The 16,454-nt window shown below is 48.0% G+C and overlaps 1 protein-coding gene and 1 pseudogene across 1 annotated transcript in view; both read left to right on the top strand.

The window, feature by feature from the left end:
- sypl2a (synaptophysin-like 2a) overlaps positions 1-16,454 on the top strand; it is a 495,265-nt gene that overhangs the window by 158,558 nt on the left and 320,253 nt on the right. The window lies entirely within an intron of this gene.
- On the top strand, positions 10,627-11,502 carry LOC146519275 (putative Bax inhibitor 1 pseudogene; annotated as a pseudogene).

Here is a 16,454-nt window from a genome sequence, read left to right on the forward strand (position 1 = left end):
ATTCCTGCAGTTTAACTAATTGGTGTGTGTTATCTGGCTTCATGGACAGATAGAGCTGGGTAAATGGTAAATGGTAAATGGACTGATTCTTATATAGCGCTTTTCTACTCTCCCGGAGTACTCAAAGCGCTCTATAAAATTGAATGGGTGTCATCTGCATAGCAGTTCCCAGTTTCCTAAACCCAAATTTCATTCCCACATTAAACAGCCTTCCTCCATGTTGTCCCCTTCTCCTTTGACTGTGGTCTCATCTCATCTCCCCCCCTTGCAGCAGTCCAGTGAGAGTCAGTTGTCTTTCAGCTTTGTCCTGTGTTTTCCACTGTCTCATTTTTCCATTTTGCGCCGAAAGTGGCAAATGTCCAACTCAAGCAGTCTTTTCAAAAGTCCATTCAATCACAGTGAAGGTGCAGCTCCTTGGAAATGCACATCCATCCATCCAGTCATGATGATGCCATTTTTCTCCTTGCTGTCGCTGTCTTGCACAGCTGTTGCTGCTGGACCTTTTCTTCACTGCTCAGGATGCTGCTGTGAGCTCTCGAGATCCATCTCGTTGTTCTGAAACTGCATTTCTTGTCTTCAGGGAGAGATTTTTGGAGCTTGTGTTCTCAGGGTGACAAACACATGGAAGTTAAGCTGTAAAATAATTCGGCCAAAACTTGGCTTGAGTGTTTCTAATGATGTTAACCTATAATTTTCTTCCGACTGCTGCACGTGGAAAATTGATCCAGGTCTGCTCTTCACCTGCAAGTGACACACTGAGACATTTGATCATTCTTCTCATTACTTAAAACAACACATCTCCCCTCTCTGGTTCTGAACTCCCCTTTCTTAAAAACCCAGAGAGATTGTAGTTGTTCTACGTTGAAAAACACCAAACCCTCTTCCTATTTTTTTGCTTATTTTTATCAACAATTCTGCTAAAACAGAAATTTTCGTGTGTGTCCACCCTAGGGGAGCTGGTGGCCTGCAGTACCACCCTCTCCCACTAGTTGGAAACAACTTTTACACACATTTCTACACTCCTCTCTTTTTTTTTTCTTGTTTTTGTTCCCCATTTTCAACATTTTGTAACCCCATTTTTCACTGTTTTTACACACACATTAACTTTTCCCACACAACCATTCTCTGCAATCTTACACACCACACATCTACTCAATTCTTACCATACAGTCACGTATTGTTCCCTGTGATGGACCGGTGTTTTTGCAATTACTCTTGCAGACGACTGCTTTTCTTTTGCACAACACCGGAACCGAACACAAGCCTGGGGACTCTAACCCCAGGATTTTCCCTCCGGAGACTCGAACTCCGGAGCAGCAAGCACTTCACCACTCGGCCAGACAAAAAACTCCTCATAACTGTATACAAAGTTAGCTACAACTCACCCATCTGCAGAAATCCCCTCAAAATCGATGATCCCAGTGGTGACTGAAACACACGGCTCCGTGACTCCTCCATTTCCTTTGCTTCAACAGCTGGTAGGACAAAGGTACCTTTTCCCTCAGGGGTGATCAGCCCGTCCACGGAACCGTTGTTCAGCGACCACACGGACCACCCTGCTCACAGCGCCATTTTGTTGTGGAAGTTTTCCACTTAAATAAAGCCTGCAGACGAGCGGTGAGCGGTAGCTAACATTCTTTAATCCAAGCACACAAAGACAACATACAACCAAGCTTGATGAAGTCCCCCATGACCGCGGGACAGACGGTCAGCAGAGTCTCACTGAGCCTAGCATGGCTCTCAGTTAAATACCTTCTCCAGGAACAAAGGCAGTACACAGCTGTTTCACACCTTAAGGTTCACACTCCCTTGCTACTTCCCAGAGTCCTCCAAGAGATGAAAGACTGGTCCTCTGGAGTTCCTGTTTCCCCCAACATCCTTACTACACCCCCTACCATTTGTCTTAAGTATGAGTGTCAGACATGTTAATACAATAACATAATGTGATTAAATACCTAGGTAAAAGAAATTCCTATACATCCTCTTCAGCCTTTCTCCTTCGAGTTTCTTCTGGGCCGCCTTATACATCTCGTCGGTGTAGTGGTTTCCTCCACTGAAATCCACCATTTCATCTATTTCATCCAGAAGACAGCCCCGGAGTGTCGATCACAGCGATATTTCTTCCGTCTTCGCGCTCTGCCTCTTTTCTGAGACAGCCGTCGGTGACAGACTCGGGCGAAACGTCTTCTTTGAAAGCGTTCGCATCCCCCAGGATGGTGTTTCCAGACGCACTCTTTCCTGTTTTACCGACCAGAAGGAGTCTCAGTTCTTCACGGGTCGCAGAGCCTGCGGGGTTGGGGAAATGATGGTAACATTTGAATCATTCTAGAAAAAAAACCCCATAAAACACTACGTTACACTAGGCTATTCTTTTGTTATCTTTGTATTGATGTTGACAGCAAGCAGTTTGTCCACATAAAGCGAGTACCACAAGCAGCACACAACCCTGGGATTGCACTTTACCTTTGTATCGATGTTGACAGCGAGCAGTTTGCCCACATAACGCCAGTAGCACAAGCAGCACACATCCCTGGATCCGGCCTTTGGTCGCCAACATTTTCAGTAAGCTAAGAAAAGAAGAAAGAAAAAAGAGGTGAAATTAAGGTACATTCAAGGAAAGTATTTCAGATCAGATTAGCAAGTTAAACCACACTGAAAATACACGTTGAATAAACCATGCCCCCAAACTGGTTGGTTGTCCCATGTGTTTCCCCCGTAGCTGCTCCGGGCGCACACACAATGAGCCCTGGTTTCGCGACGCAGGCGTAGCAACAACCTCCTTCTACTCCTCACTGCCTCCTGTGTGTGTGTGTGTGTGTGGGAGGTACTGGGTTCCTCACAGACTGTGGTGTTCGCAAAACCCACCCTCCCCAAAGCTAAGGGCTCGCCAGCGGGGCCCGTGAGAGCGAGGGTCCGAGGTCCAAACGGAGGACTGTGTTCGCGTAACCTGCCTTCTGCAGACCTAAGCGTACGCTACCGAGGCGCTTGAGAACGATGTAGAGGGAGCAAGGATGAGGAGGAGGCAAGGAGTGTCTGAAGTCCAAACGGAGGGCGGTGTTCGCGTAATGGGCAGGCCACAGAGCTGCTCTTTCACTAGCGAGGCACATGAGAATGAAGGAGAGGGAGCGAGAAGGACTAGGGGCACGGAAAGCCCGAGGTCCTCACCAACGGGAGTGTTCGCGAAAGCGGCCCTCCGGAGACCTAAGCGTATGCTAGCGAGGAGCATGAGAACGATGTAGAGGGAGCAAGGATGAGGAGGCAAGGAGTTTCTGAAGTCCAAACGGAGGATGGTGTTCACGTAATAGGCAGGCCAAGCAGCTGCTCTTTCACTAGCGAGGCACTTGAGAGCAATGTAGAGGGGGCAAGGAAGACAGGGAGCAACGGAGATCCCAAGGTCTTCACCGAAGAGGGTGTTCGCGAAACCCAAGCTCTGCAAACCTAAGCGTACTCTAGCGAGGAGCGTGACAAGGATGTAGAGGGAGCAAGGAGGACGAGGAGGCGCGGAGAGCCTGAGGTCCAACTGGAGGGCGGTGTTCGCGTAATAGGCAGGCCAAGCAGCTGCTCTTTCACTAGTGAGGCGCAGGAGAACGATGGAGAAGGAGCAAGGAAGACGAGGAGCAACGGAGAGCCCGAGGTCCTCACTTAGGCACATTTACACGTAACCCAAGGCCCATCCGGCAAAGCGCTCACCTGCGAGGAGCAGGAGAATGGAGCAGAAGGAGGTCGCAGGACGGGGAGGCAGGAAGAGTCCGAAGTCCTCACTTAGGCCGGTTTACGCGAACACTGCCGAGAAGGAGACATTAATGATGATGATGATGATGATGATGATGTGAAGTTGAGAGTTGTTTGCTCCGGCGGTTCGGGGTCCCTCCAGACCCCAGTGTTTGCCATTGTAACTTACGAATGTGCGTTGGGGTGGCGAAATACCCCCCTTTGTGGCTACTAAGGGGTCGGCAAATACCCCCGAGGTGATGAGACAGGGGTAACGAAATACCCCGATGCGAGTAACGCGGGGTAGCAAAATACCCCACCGCAACATCGACTGACTTCATGAACTTCTTCACAAATAAAATTTTTATCATTAGAGAAAAAATTACCAATAATCATCCCACAGATGTAATATTATCTACAGCTACTCTTAGTACCATTGATGTTAAGTTAGACTCTTTTTCTCCAATCGATCTTTCTGAGTTAACTTCAATAATTACTTCCTCCAAACCATCAACGTGTCTTTTAGACCCCATTCCTACTAAACTGCACTAAACAAAGAAGTCCTGCCATTGATTAATTCTTCGATCTTATATATGATCAACCTATCTCTAATAATCGGCTATGTACCACAGGCCTTCAAGGTGGCTGCAGTTAAACCTTTACTCAAAAAGCATCTCTAGACCCAGCAGTCTTAGCTAATTATAGGCCAATCTCCAACCTTCCTTTCATATCAAAAATCCTTGAAAGAGTAGTTGTCAAACAGCTAACAGATCATCTGCAGAGGAATGGTTTATTTGAAGAGTTTCAGTCGGGTTTCAGAGTTCATCACAGCACAGAAACAGCTTTAGTGAAGGTTACAAATGATCTTCTTATGGCCTCTGACAGGTGATAAATGTATTTGACAAAAAATGCAGGATTAATTAAAGGCTATATATGACTGCTGGGTTAGGACATGGTTAGGAGCAAATACTTAAGAGAGAGAGAGAGAGATTTTTGCTCTGATAGAAATCTTTATTAATATTTATGGGAAATGGGCCTCTATTAGACTGTTTGTGGCCAATACAATAAATTGTCTCCTGGCTTTCAGGTCCCCCTGAGCCAAATTTGCAAAAATACCAGATTTTACAATCAAGGAACAAACTAGAGTAAAGAACAAATTGCCTATTAAACAGTAATTTGGAGCAGAGGGGCAACTTCCTCAGAAGCCATTAAAATGATTTGAGAGTAAAGATCATGCATCATCGTGGTAAGAAAAATTCTATCCAATGTGTAGCAGAGGAGACATTGAAGTGACAGAACACTGAAGTGACACAAAAGATCATTCAAATTTTTGCAATTAAGAAAAAAAAACCAGATTTAAAGTGAAACAAATATTTTACACATTTTGTCACCTTACAACCACAAACAAAATGTGTTTTTTTTATTGACCTTTTCTATGATAGATTAACACAAAGTAGCACATAATTGTGAAGTGGTATGAAAATAATACATGGTTGTCAAAATTCTAAGCAAATAAATTTGGAAAAGTGTGGCATGCATTTCTATTCAAACCCCTGCTCTTCATAGCGCCACCTTTTGCTACAGTTACACCTGCAAGTCTTTTGGAGTATGTCTCTACCAGCTTTGCACATCTAGAGACTGAAATAGTCAAAGGAGCTTGCAAAGAAAAGCGTCTGGACTTCTTTAAGTTACTTGAAGACATTTCACCTCTCATCCGAGAGGCTTCTTCAGTTCTAAGGTCAAATGGTGGAGAGTCCCAGATATAAATCTGGTGGGAGTGTCCCCCCACAGAGGGACAAAAGGACCCCCTGATTATCCTCTAATCGCCTGAGCCATAGTGTGGAACTGGGTATGGGTCCCAATCAGCCAGAGTTTCGGGTGAGTCCATTGTGAAACCTGGCCCCACCTTATCATGCGAATTCCTGAGGTCAGATGGCCCAGGGTGTGAGTGGGCGTTAAGGCGTCTTGGAAGGGATCTCAAAACTGGATTATAGATGGCAGAGAGTTGGTGTCGTAAACCACCGCCTCTGTTCAAAGATGGTCGCTCACAGTGGACATAGATGGCTTCTTTCACTCCTCTTTCAAACCATCTGTCCTCTCTGTCCAAAATGTGAACATTGGCATCCTCGAAAGAGTGTCCTTTATCCTTAAGATGCAGATGGACAGCTGAATCTTGTCCTGTGGAGGTGGCTCTTCTGTGTTGTGCCATGCGCTTGTGAAGTGGCTGTTTGGTCTCTCCAATGTAGAGGTCTGGGCATTCCTCACTGCACTGTCCGGCATACACCACATTGTTAAGTCTGTGTTTTGGCGTTTTGTCTTTCGGGTGAACCAGTTTTTGTCTGAGTGTGTTGCTGGGTCTGAAGTACACCGGGATGTCATGCTTGGAGAAAACCCTCCTGAGTTTCTCTGATACACCGGCTACATAGGGGATGACAATGTTGTTGCATCTGTCCTTCTTATTGCTTAGAGATTACCTCCAACAGGTTTTCTTCAGGGTGATGAGCAGTGTTATTTTTCTGCCACATGTAGCGCTTTTCATATAGGCCAAAAAGTTTAACTTTGGTCTCGTCTGATCAGAGCACCTTCTTCCACATGTTTGCTGTGTCCCCTACATGGTTCCTGGCAAACTGCAGATGGAACTTTTTATGACTTTCGGTCAACATTGGCTTTCTTCTTGCCACTCTTCCATGTAAGCCAGATTTGTGGAGTACACAACTTACAGTTGTCCTGTGGACAGATTCTCCCACCTGAGCTGTGGAATTCTGCAGCTCCTCCAGAGTGACCGTGTGCCTCTTGGAAGCTTCTCTGACCAGTGCTCTTCTTGCTCAGTCTGTCAGTTTAGGTGGACGGTCATATCTTGGTAGGTTTGCAGTTGTAGGAAACCTTTTCTATTTTTGGATGATGGATTGAACAGTGCTCCTTGAGATGTTCAAAGCTCAGGATATTTGTTTATAACCTATCCCTGCTTTAAACTTATCTACAACTTTATCACTGACCTGCCTGGTGAGTTCCTTGGTTTTCATGAAGCTGTTTGTTCATTAATGTTCTTTGACAAACTACTGAGGCCGTCACAGAGCAGTTGTATTTATGATGAGACTAAATTACACACAGGTAAACTTGTCTAATTTGGTTGACTTCTAAAGGCAATTGATATCACTGGATTTTGTTTAGGGGTATCAGAGTACAGGGAACTGAATGCTAATCAACATGACACTTTTCAGATTTTATTTGCTTGATATTCTGAAAACCATGTATCATTTTGTCTGTGAAGGTTCTCAGTCATCCAGGTCATCGTAGTTACCACACAAGTTACCGCATAACTGTAAAGTGGTATGAAAATGATACATGTCAAAGGAGCTTGCAAAGAAAAGCACCTGGACTTCTTTAAGTTACTTGAAGATGTTTCACCTCTCATCCGAGAAGCTTCTTCAGTTCTAAGGTCAAAAGGTGGGGAGTCCCAGATTTAAACCTAGTTGGAGTTTCCCCCCACAGAGGGACAAAAGGACCCCCTGATGATCCTCTAATCGCCTGAGCCAAGTCTGGGAAATCTGGGACTCCCCACCATTTGACCTCAGAACTGAAGAAGCTTCACAACCTATATATGTGATGTCATTACGGGATAATGACATCACATATATTTAGAATCTTACCACCAGTTTGATCCTTTGATCCTTAAATCCATAAATAGGGGTGAAAAGTGACGACTTGTAGTCCATTAATTGCAGCAATTATGATTGCAGAATTGAAACATTCACCAGAGAAGTATTTTAAAACATCTGGATCCTTTTTGGAGTAACTGTTTACAGATTCCAACATGTGTCAGAGAAAACAACCCTACAGATTTCTAAGGCAATTTTTCTTTCTTTTTCTGTTGTTCATAAACAGAAAAAAGACTCACACAGACTCAACCTCTACACGGCTGCCGTCTCCTGTAACCCGGCATGTTTCTAGGGTTTGTTTTCTTCTTTTTTTATGTTGAGATACCTTGAACCTTGAGATAAGGTTTGAAGAGTCTGTGGTGCAGCTGGTCTGGTCTGTCTCGAGACCTGTAACAGGTGGAGACTCACCAGGACATTCAGAACTCAAAAGTTTTGTCTTTCTAAACTCTTCTGTAGAGGGTTTCTCTGAGAAGCAAGGGGAAGGCAGTGAGGCCTGGGGGAGGTCCACCAATATAAAGCGTGGCCAGGAGGAACTTTACAGATAAATTGTCCAAGTAAAAAAGATACCGGGATCCACAAATGTCATGTGACAACCTAATTGGCTTACGGGATAATGACGTCACATATATTTAGAATCTTACCACCAATTTGATCCTTGAGCCTTAAATTCTTTGATCCTTAAATCCATAAATGGGGCTGAAAAGTGACGACTTTTAGTCCGTTAATTACAACAATTATGTTTGCAGAACTGGAACATTCGCCACAGAAGTATTTTGAAACATCTGGATCCTTTTCTGAGTAACTGTTTACAAATTCCTATTACAGATTCCACTTTTTCTTTCCTTCTTATGTTGTTCATTAACGGAAACAGTGCCACCCCATCACAAGGGCTGGCAAGGCTTTCGGAGCCTGGGGAGCGGACACCCGGATAAAGGGTGGCCAGGCAGCCCGGTCCGGGTTTTTTCTTTCACACGCCTGGTGGGCAGTGCCACCCGATCACAAGAGCTGGCAAGGCTTTCGGAGCCTGGGAAGCGGACACCCGCACCAAGGGTGGCCATGGGGCCCGGTCCGGGTTTTTTCTTCTTTCTTTCACACGCCTTTTGGGCGGTGCCACCCGATCACAAGGGCTAGCAAGGCTTTCGAAACCTGGGGAGCGGACACCCGCACAAAGGGTGGCCAGGCGGCTACGGAGGCGGCATCCGGGCGCGTGCTGTGCTACAACAACAACAATACTTCTGGGAACAAGGTGCCAACGTGAAAGAAGAAGACGAAGAAGACAATGTCACACACTAGACCGTGGGAGCCAAAGAGCACAAAGGTCGGTACAGGTGGACCGCTTTCGCCGGCGGTGTCATTGTCGTCCTCCTCCTCCTCCTCCTCCCGCTCACCATCACCGTCGCCAGCGCCAGCGCGTTTGGCGTACGCGGGGTGGGCTGCAGTCGCTCCGTTGTTGCGACCGGCCACGTTTCGTTATTGAGGGCTAGGGGTCGAGGAAGACCAAGAGCAGCAGCAGCAGCAGCAGCAGCAGCAGCAGCAACAACAAGAGGAGAACTCGGAGGAGCAGGAGGAAGAGGAGCAAGAGGCCGAGGGGGACGACGACTCGACAGCCCGAACGCTCGCAGACGAGGAGCGCTACTCGGAGGATCGGGAGTCGGACGAAAACGATGAGGCGGCGGACCAAGGGTATGCGACCACAGAGGATCACTGTTACGAAATGCCGTTGCAACTTTGCCAGGACGGCGGCTCGCAAGGCGAGCCGAAAGGCAGAGAGGAGGATGAAGAAGAAGCAGGCGCCGAACCGGGGCGGGGAGTTTCGGAGCTTTGGCAAGAGGACGCCGGCCGTGCCGCAGGTGGCATTCATGATCTTGGGCGCGATCGCCGACTCTGAACGACTGGTGCCGTTCAGAGGTACGTAGTGCGTGCGCGTGCGCGCGTGTGTGTGTTCTCTCTGTCAAACCCATGTCTGTTTCTCTCCCTCTCCCTCTCTCACCATCAGGAAGGTGTCCGTTCAGGCAGTACATGCCCAGCAAACCGGCCAGGTACGGGATCAAGATATGGGTGGCGTGCGACGCGCGTTCCAGCTACGCGTGGAAGATGCAAGTCTACACCGGCTACGCCACGCGACTCCTCTCCGGTCAAGAGGCAAAGGTGCCGCGTGTGTCCCAGGAGCAAAGACGTCACGTACTGTCCCAACTGCGCCTCTTCCCGCACCGCCGCTCCCCAGACGCCAAACGCCCAACGTCGTAATAACACGAGCGCCCCACGGGGGCCCTAGCGACCCCAACCCTATCATCATCATCATCATCATCATCATCATCATAACACACATATGCCCGGAGGGGGTCCTAGCGACCCCCACCCTAATCACCATAACACACATATGCCCCGAGGGGGTCCTAGCGACCCCCACCCTAATCACCATAACACACATATGCCCCGAGGGGGTCCTAGCGACCCCCACCCTATCATCATCATCATCATCATCATCATCATAACACACATATGCCCCGCGGGGGGTCCTAGCAACCCCCAACCTATCATCATCATCATCATGATCATCATAACACACATATGCCCCGAGGGGGTCCTAGCGACCCCCACCCTAATCATCATAACACACATATGCCCCGAGGGGGGGTCACCAAGACCCCCCCATCACCACTATCACCACCATCATCATCATCATCATCATCATCAATACCATCCTAATAACAACACACATGCCCCTCGGGGGGGTCACCACGACCCACGCCCCGAGAACAGGCGGGCGCACAAGGGTTAAGGGAAACAACCGCCTCGGCGCCAACGCTTTCTTCACGTTATAATAAAATATACAGCCAGAGGGGGGCGTTTTAAAAACGCACTCCCCTGTCCCGCGCGGCCCTAATAGCATACCCCCCGCGAGCCCCGCCTTTCCGTCCGCGGGTATGTTGATATGGTGCACGGCCAGCAGAGGCCGCCTTTTCCATCCCAGGGTATGTTGAATGTACACACTAACACAACGTACACAGAAGAAGGGACTAATGCAAGTGTGTATCAGCGACGCTGCGGAATGACAAATAAAACATCCTACCATGTTTCCTATGTACTACGATTGCCGCTTTGCACATTGTGCCACAATAAACATGAATCACAAGAAACGTGTAACGTCTGTGTCATATGTTTGCCATTGCTTCGCAGATAACACTTCTCTCGGTGACAGAGGAGCAGTCCTGTATATATGTAAAGGTATGTGTTTTGAGACACCACATTAACTATAAAGCAGCGAAAGGAACTGGGTTGAGAGAGAGAGAGAGAGAGAGAGAGAGTTTCATTAGGCGTCACATCAACATGGATGCCCTCTTCCAGTTGACCCACATATCTGATTCCACCCAGGCGCACTTGAAAAACGTGTACTCAAGCTTGGCAATTTGCATGTGTCTGGCCGCTGTCGGCTCCTACGTCTACATCTATCTGGTCGCACGCCTGGTTACAGTGAGTGCGGTGTCCCCCCTCGCAGTCCTGGGGTTGTTGATCTGTCTTGCGGTGGCTACCCTCACCACACTGGGGTTGTTTATCTGGTTTGCCGTGACCCCCCATAATCCTGAGACAGAAAGGAAGAAACTAGCAACCCTTGAAGGATTTGCCTTGCTCACAGGTTTTAGCCTCGGACCCATACTGGACAGTGTCATCGCCGTCAATCCGAATGTCATCGCGACCACCTTCGTGGGAGCCTCTGTGATTTTCATCTGCTTCACTCTCAGCGCCTTGTACGACACACACAGGAGCCACCTGTTCCTCCGAGGCACACTCATGTCCAGCTTTTCTATCCTGTTACTGATGTCTCTGACGAACGTGTTCTTTGGATCTACGCTTCTGTTTGAGGCGAACACGTACCTGGGACTGCTCGTCATGTGCGGCTTTGTCCTGTTTGACACTCAGCTCATTATCGAGAAAGCAGAGAACGGGGACAAGGACTACATCTGGCACTGTTTGACCTTGTTTATGGATTTCATTAGCATTTTTAGGAGACTGCTGATCATGCTTTCCACGAAGGAGAAGAACAAGAAGACGTTCTCCGAACGTATTTTGTGCAACATGATAACGACCGATGTGTGAAATGAGTGCATGTATGCTGTATTATTACATTGCCTGAAAGAACACAAATGCTGCATGCTTCTGTTCATGATTGTTTTATTGTTGACAATAAACAAAGACTACAACATTTTATGTGGGTTGTTTGTAGTTTGTAAATTGTTGTTTGTAGAGAGGAGGTTAATGCAGAACGCCGCATCTCGCTTTAGCCGGCATTCTGAGGACTTTGCGAGTCCTCAGCTGCAATACGTTGATGTCATCGGGCTCAGCGATGGCTGGCTTGTCATCAGTGTCAGTGCTCTGAGAGGCAGCTTGGTTCAGCCTCAATGCGTTGGTGTCGTCGGGCTCGGCGATGGCTGGGTCGCCTGCGGCGTCCGTGCTCTGGGAGGCAGCTTGATTCTCAGCATTATCGGCCGCATCGGATGCCATTAGCTCTGCGCCCAGAGCGTATAGGCAGATATAGCCCGTTACCTCCGCCATGATATTCCAGACCGGGTCGATGTCCACAACGCCTCGTCTCAAGACGCGAGTGCTCTCGCTGGGACACTTAGCAGTAGGCTCGACCTTGACTCTCACCGTGAAGTCGTGGTCCATTTCAAGAGTGAACCACATCTGGTAATCAACCTCGGCCAATCCCACATTGTCGTGTCCTGCGCATGTGGGATCGCCCGAAGCCTCGTGTATCTTGTCCACAAACCTTGCTATTGTCCTGGCGGTGACATACAAATCCTTGGCGTACTTGGCATGGTCAACGGGGTGTTCGTGCACGTAACGGAGCATAGCCAGACACCAGGTGTTGTTCCCCATAGCACTCAGCGAGTGTCTATACAGAGACATGTTAGACATCATGACCTTGAATGTTAAAGTAAATGGCTCGACCGTCTTGGCGAACTCTGCAAACGTGTCCAAGTAGACCTGCCGTTTTGCGGTTTGCGCACCGTCCAATAGCACTAGCTGGGCGGTTGGGTTCATCTCGGTCTATTTGTATTATGTTGCTATCCTCTGCAAAGTTCCTATGCCTTGGGTGACAGTGTGACTTGTTCGAATGCCGGTGAACGTAGAAGCAGGGGTTCGGTTTTATGTATTCTGTTTAACCATGGGTGGGGTTTTAGCCGAGACTAGAAAGAGGTAAGTGGTTCAATGGTGTTGTGAAACACACAGTCATAGACACGGTTGGTTGCACATAAGATTGTGTACACAGTTTTATTTCAGCGACCATCCACATCACAAAACAGACGTTATTACACATAAGAGTTGTCACAGACACAGTGAACCGTCAGGGCACACATTGCGATGTGATGCCTTTCTAGTTATGGTATGGATACAATACAAGGGAATGTACAAGTCAACACAGCTCGTAGTTGATTTCATGGGCCTCGGGTATGTACCGTTCAACCGGTGCAGGAGTTGTAGGGGTAGGGGTAGGTGGGGGTGGTTTACAGATCGGCTGTGCATGCAGGCACTCCAACTTGCGACTCTCGTTTCTGTTTATGCTGCAAACAAGCAGTGAAAAGGAACGTTATCACATATGAATGGCCCATAACATAATCATTCTACCAATATGTTTTTTGCACATCGGACCAACTCACGAGATGTTCAGCGTGTGCACCTAGCTCACCTTACCCAGCACGATAATATCCGCTTGCCTCTAACCCCCTCAGTGGACATGCACAACAGCTGGGCAGAATGGTCAGGGTTTATCCTGGTGACACTGATGCAAGAAACGTATAATATCAATCACAGTGTTGTAGATCAAGTTCAAATTGTAAAATGTACAAAGACACACTTGGAGACTTACACCAACTCCTCTCTGTCACAACTTGGCCGCTTTGGGAAGACTTGAAAATCCGACAGCCTGCCTTTAACGACCCGAGTCCTGGGACACATGCAGCGTCCTGGCGTAAATGCAGCTACAGGGAAGTGTATGATTGCAGTGAGGTTAGCGTAATAGCGTTGGTGATAAAACAGACACCCTCCTAGACTCTACTAAGCAACAAATGTGGAAACTAACAGTGTCACTTATGGTTGTACATCACATTCTATCAAAGTTACCAACCCTGAGACAGGTCCATGTAAGCCAGAGCAACAAAAAACGTCAACCCCACACATCATCCTTGTAAAGGCATTTCTCCTTGTCGACAAATCACAGAATGAGCCTCTGAAGAGCAATGTGTTCACATGTCACGGGTAACCCATACTCACATATATAGTATGGTTAATACCATCTGTTAATACGATCTGTCAATGAGATATATTCGTAAGGTAATTATTGTCATTTTAGTGGTTTGTACTACATACACAGTCGGAGGTCAGTGACCATGTGCAACATAGACACCTGTACCATGGTCAGGATTGTGCACTGTCTACTAGCGTGACAACGAACGCAGATGTGATCGATCGATTGTGTTCGTGTGTGTGGAGACACAAACAATCTGTTGTTATTGCCAAGTGTTTATTTCAAACAGTTATACAGTATATTGTACACCGTGCATTGACAGGAGCATGTTTTACTTTCATTTAGTAGCACAAGCAAAATGTTAGTAACTGTTGTTGCAAAAACATGGTATCTTGTTGATACAAATCAAATGGTATCACGCCTGTATAGACTGCTTTAGTATTACCCTAAACCACAGCTCTGTCATCTGCCTAAAACCTTGGGTGGTTTGATATTGACGTTATCATAGTTGCACATTAGATGGAGATTGTGCCCTTGTCCGCTTCTGCGTAGTTGAACAGCACCGCAATGTGACACTGTGTAGTACCCAGAAGGTCTCCGGTGGAAAATTCCGCCGTGCACTCCAGACCTTGCTGTGTAGACTTCATCGTACACCGATGGACTTCAGTCCCGCATGTGACCTTCAGTGTCGAAAGAGTGTCCTGTGTGGGTGGAAAGCATCGATAAACACAGTGGATTCCACTACGGGCATCCCTGTGACATTGGAAACGTACAGGGTGTGTACAGGCCGCAGACCGAGATAGAACCCTGCTCCACTCGCTCCATAGTATGCCTGCGGTGTTCTGTTGCTGTCGGACGCGTGCTCTAATGGTGTAGTTTGAGGTCACAAGGTCTTGAATGTGAGCTACACAAAGCTTGCCATTCTCACATTGGACGGTATTCACCCCACTCGGCTCATCGGCACCTGTGGCGGTCCATTCAATCTCCGCAGTGTAGTCCGCAGTCCAAATCGTGGAAAGTGTGCTCAAAGTCACTTCGTCGAAACTCACGGACAGAGTGGGGCTGGCCATCTTTACTCCACATTGCGGATTCACGAGGCTGTTTGATTCTTGTATGCCACCTATATTAAGATGTACCTTTCAATTGTGTTGTAACGCATCAGGGCTCGTGAGTTGCACATCACACTTCACAGCCCCATAACGCCAGCTTCTACTACTCCATTGGGTCCCATCGTCTTTGTCAATTTCAGGTATACATTGGTGCTCTTTGGTTCCACATATAACCTCCGATATCACTTTAGCATGTGGCTTGTAGTACAGATGATCTTGGGCATACCGGTGTATCACTGTTAGCCGCCTGCTACCGTCCGTGATCAGATGAGACAACACAGGAGGCCTGCAGTTCAGTGGTGGACACGGAGATTTCCATGCGGTTTGAGCCAACACAGGTCCCACTAGGACAAGGCCAAGAGTAGCAATCACAGTAAACCAACGCATTGTATTGACAGTCGGTCGTAAGTGTGTGTAAGTTGGTGTAAAGACAAGGCTTATATCCTTGAGGAGTGTAGTACAGCAGAAGAGTATCCACCGACCAGGAGCGCAAAGCTAGCCAACCTGCAGCACCGAGCCAGCCAACCCAGAGCAGGAGCTTGTTAACAGAACAGCACAGGGTAGCAGACTTGTGTTGTGTCTACAGTCATGTCCTTGGCAAATAAGCACATCATAGCCGGTATTGTATGCCCCACGACCCCGGACGCCAAGCGGGCATTACCCCGGGCCGCGTACATGAAGCGTTTCCATGTAAGCAAATGGAAATGCGTACAGGATCAGCGAACCAAGACGCTGGCAGTGGTGCACGCATTGGTGCCCGAACGGAAGCTATTTGCCTACTGCGAAAAGGTACAAAGAACCTTCCTCTCCTGGTTACCACCGTACAACAAGAACTTGTGTTCAAAGTTATCGCTTCAAGACATTCTGGACTGCAAACTCGATCGCGGGGCCGTTTACTTTATCAACACCGTAGACTTCACCGGCCCCGATCCAAGTGATAGGGATTACGCCCAAAGATCTTCCACCGAGCCCACATTCGGCTTACAGATCCAAAGCTACAATGGAACCGTGCCCACTGGACGTCCTAACTCGTGGGAGACCACGCGTACACCTCTCATGGACGATTACACCCGACGTGAAATGGGGCTACCTCCCCGCCGTGTGTCTTCTGCTACAGTGCCCGCCGCGGTACAAAGACCTGGGCCTGGGAGCTACAGGGCGGATGGGCCATCCGTGTCGCAGGAGGTAATTGATGTGGACAGACCATCCGTGCAGGAGGTAATCGACGTGGACGGACCGTCCGTGTTGCAGGCGACAATCGACGCATCTTTCAATGAACCCCAACCGTCAACGTCCTCTACGCCTCCTGTGTCAATTGGAAGACCTACGGACCTATACACGTGTCCCTGTTGTTACGAATTGACACACATGTGTGTGTTTAACTGTGGACACATTGCATGTGAGAATTGCATCCTGAAAAGCGTGACAGTGTCAGGGATGCGAAGGTGTTTCTACTGTAAAAGCCGGTGGACGTGGTACCGGTTCGTCCGTATGAGTAGCGTGTCACAGAATGTAATCTGTTCGGATTGTGCTAAGACTAAGATGTACATCAAGCCTTGCGGTCACGCTAGCTGCGAATGTCCTAATCCTGTTTGTTCAGAATGTGCACGCGGAAAAACGGACAGGTTGTATCTTTCAGTGTAACATGTGTCACGCATAGACATAGTCTTGCGCAACTGTACTCTACTACGTTTTAGCGAGAGAATGGGCATGTGTTTGCTCGCA

The sequence above is a fragment of the Neolamprologus multifasciatus genome, chromosome 5, assembly GCF_963576455.1.
Source record: "Neolamprologus multifasciatus chromosome 5, fNeoMul1.2, whole genome shotgun sequence".
Taxonomy (NCBI): Eukaryota; Metazoa; Chordata; class Actinopteri; order Cichliformes; family Cichlidae; genus Neolamprologus; species Neolamprologus multifasciatus.